Genomic DNA, 4,014 nt, shown 5'->3' on the forward strand with positions numbered 1-4,014 from the left:
AATTATCTACGATATTTGATTTTATTAAAAACTAAACTTTTAAATCCGTAATCATATATATTATATATGTAGGAATGACCTTCCCGTTTCATCCTCTTCGTATACAAAACGCGGCTATTTAGTTTAATAATTTAATATTACATACTGTTTATTTAACAAAACGCACATACTACAATTAAACAACTTAACACTAGCAGAACATTGTTCTGCGCTTGTTGGCGGCTGACAATGCAATGTCCAGTCTCATGATTCAATAATACAAGGTTCGATAAACTGACAGTTGTCTCTCTCGCACTGCTCCCTTAGCAGTGGCACCGTGTTGCTTCTTTGCAAATTTACATGGAAACAGTGTAGCTTTGGTGTGAAATAAAAGTATAAGATTTTATGCAATATGTTTATTGTATATGCATATGAAGCATATTTAACTGATGAAAACATAAGCATTGGATGTTTACATCAATCTCATAGTAGTCTTATTTTAATTTTGAGTCATTTTGCAGTTTTTATACGGCTAAATAGCATATAAATTACGTAATTCACGTAAATATATCAATATTACGTTCAACATTTCGCTTAAAATGTCAGATTTCCTGCAAATACATTAGAATTTACAAAAGGAATTTCACTACTAATTGCCTACTTTGCGTACTTTTCTACTACCATTTTCGAAACAAGGGATTGCATTCTTGCCCTTTCTCTGTCCTTCGTAAATGCAACCTTTTGTAAGGGAGTGTCAAACCGTAGCTGTCAATAATTATCTAACCTTGTATTATTGAATCATGGTCCAGTCTGATCTGTTCGTATCATTCTCTTCTCTATCGCCTTTCGTTAAATAGTTTGATAAGTTAGATTCCTCTATTCGTTATGTAGGGCTGCATTTCTATGTTACTAACTCTGAATGGCCAATTAGTCCTAGCATCGTAAGTACTGTCCGTAAACTAATCCCACATTCGGCCATCCTGCGTTTCATTCGGCCTCGAATGAAAAACACTACTCTTATTTTAATTTTAAATATTTTGTGAACTTCTCTATCTCTCAGCCCTTCTCACTCTTCCTCATCATTTGCTTAATGGCGTTTCTGATCCTCCATCTAGCTTTCAACTAAACCTTATAATTTTGTTTCTTTTTTTTTAAATCAGTCATCCAAAAACTTCTTTTCTTCAATCGACATTGGCTTCATCCTTGTAGGAAATCACCAATCTGTTTATACTCTTCACTCGTACTAGGTCTCAACAAGTCATAAAAATGTATCACTCCTCTGCATCTTGTCAACTGCAGTCTCTACTGTAGCTCAAGATAATCAGCTTCTAACTTTAGTGCCTCCTCTATGCCTACCACCAGACATAAAACTTCAATTATGGCTCCCTAGTAGCAACAGAATGCACGCTCACACTCTCGTTTTTCACTTTTACCATAGTCCGCAACATCTCCCCGTGCCTACGCAGTCTATTAGTTACACCGGGCTCACGCTCACGTTCTCGATGTACATTACTGCTAACGCCTTCAACACATCGATGTACTCACACGACCCTCTGGTCGCCTCACCACTCTCTATAGAGTTCTCACGCCATTTGCGTCTGACATTGAATCTACAGATTCCTCAACGTGCTTCACTGCACCAACTTACGAGATTATTTCCCCGGCCCTCCAGCCGCAACCCACTACTGCACCTCTACTGATCTCTTTCCGCTGCTACACTGACTGCACAACCTTACCCTGACTATGATAATCAACCTACTATGTTTCGAAACTTTGTTGGCAATTACCAAGCCAGTACCGTTCAAATCTGTGCATATTTCGAACAATAATGCTTTTTAGCCTGACCTCTCATAGAAAAAACCGATTACAAATTTTTGCGCGCCTTTCATAACGTCTTAACCTTTTTTAACTATCTTTAACTTAATAAAAAAAATACACTTTGCATAAAATAATCCTCAACTCACAGTCAACTAACTTGGTGAAATAATGTTTAATGACATTAGTTACACCTTCCTTAATTTAACACGAAACATTTAAGTTGACTCTACAGGCACCCTTTATCCGACAGTCTTCTAACCGGTCACGGTCCATGCTTACATCTAACTGATTATCTAAAACAGAGGTTACAAAACATTAACATACAACATATTTTATGATATTTGATGATATCGATAATATTATAAAACAATATTAAACAAACAAATTCGATTTTAAAATTCATTACATGCTCCTATACAAACAACTTGCATGTAATAGTACCGCGCATCAGCTTAATAATTTTTAACATTCGCTCTTCACATTGGCTTCACAACTGTTTGCTTTTGCTCTTCCCTATTTCAATAACTTTTCGTACCACATACTAATATATATTTTAATTAAATTTTCTATTTTTGCTTTTAAAATGAGTCAAACTATTCACCTGTGCATAGAACAAAGTTAAAGCAAATGCATAAAAATTGTGAAAGCTAACACTCTAATAGAATTTCATTTTTACTTATTCTGCAATCAGCGTGTCACTCTAATGTTGCTTGCTGCCTCACACGCCGCCGTCCTTTGGTTTTAGTAGTCTTCCTTCTTTTTATAAAAATGTACTGTACATGGCTTTATCTTTGTCAAGCCCAGTGGCGCCGTTAGACGTACCGTTTCGCTGCTTTGAGGTACCGCTTCGCTGCTCTGAACTAGCGCGTCGCTGCTCTAAGTTAGCGCCGCTGCTTTAACTAGCTCGCCGATGCTTTAAACTCGCCCTTCGCTGCCCTGGCTTCGCTGCTGTGAACTACCGCAATTTCGGTTGATGCCGACGGCGTCGTCACTTAGCGGTTTGCTGTACCGTAAGCACAAAATCCTTGCCCACCTCGGCAAAGCGGTAAAACACACCGTCTTTATGGCCACACAATACACTTTACTTACGTGCGTATGTACCACTGTCGTTGCTTTAATTTTTCCTGGCTGGCTAGCTTGCTGAAAATTTGGTGATTTTCCACGCTGGAAAATCTGCTGCTTTACCCCGTTGAAATTGTGGCTGCTTTTAATTTTTGTGCGCGCGCTGCTTTTCGCAAAAATGTTTGCTAAGTGCGCTGCTTCTCTCCGTAGAAAACTGCTATTGGACGTGTGCTTGCTTTTCACGCCAACTTTAGCGCACCGTAATGTCAGCGCTGCTCTGCCTCTGCCCAACCCGACTTTGCTGTCTCCGCCTAGCTGTTTCGCACACGCTTTTTCAAAAAATTTTAATTTATATGAAATTCCTAGAGTGGATTCGTATCTCACTCTGACACCAATTGTAGGAATGGCCTTCCCGTTTCATCCTCTTCGTATACAAAACGCGGCTATTTAGTTTAATAATTTAATATTACATACTGTTTATTTAACAAAACGCACATACTACAATTAAACAACTTAACACTAGCAGAACATTGTTCTGCGCTTGATGGCGGCTGACAATGCAATGTCCAGTCTGATCTGTTCGTATCATTCTCTTCTCTATCGCCTTTCGTTAAATAGTTTGATAAGTTAGATTCCTCTATTCGTTATGTAGGGCTGCATTTCTATGTTACTAACTCTGAATGGCCAATTAGTCCTAGCATCGTAAGTACTGTCCGTAAACTAATCCCACATATATACTATATTGTATAAGGGAAAAAGCTAAAAATCCGTCAAAAAATTTCTCAAAAAGCTAGAATTCCCGCTTCCCGCAATTTCCCATTGCCTCCCGCTAAATGGACTTCGAAAAAGCCAGATCTAACGGCAAAAGTGCTAAATTGGCAGCCCTGCAGAAGACGCATGTCCACCAGTGTTACCGTTGTGCGACTAAACTGTCAAATTGACACTTGTTGGCGATCAATACCCCCGACTTTTTTTTAGAAATAGGCTTATTTTGAAACTTTTCTTAAAAATTATGCGACTTTTGCCCCTTTTCTTTGATAATGATTTTACATACATATTTTGACAATTTTTTCATAAAATATATTTTGTTTCTTACATATTTAAAAATGTTTTTAGTATTTACTTTTCAAAGGTGCTCTGTAGAGCTGTCAAACT

Source organism: Rhagoletis zephyria, unplaced genomic scaffold, assembly GCF_001687245.7.
Source record: "Rhagoletis zephyria isolate East Lansing unplaced genomic scaffold, Rhagoletis_zephyria_1.1 Rzeph_scaffold_01301, whole genome shotgun sequence".
NCBI classification, from domain to species: Eukaryota; Metazoa; Arthropoda; class Insecta; order Diptera; family Tephritidae; genus Rhagoletis; species Rhagoletis zephyria.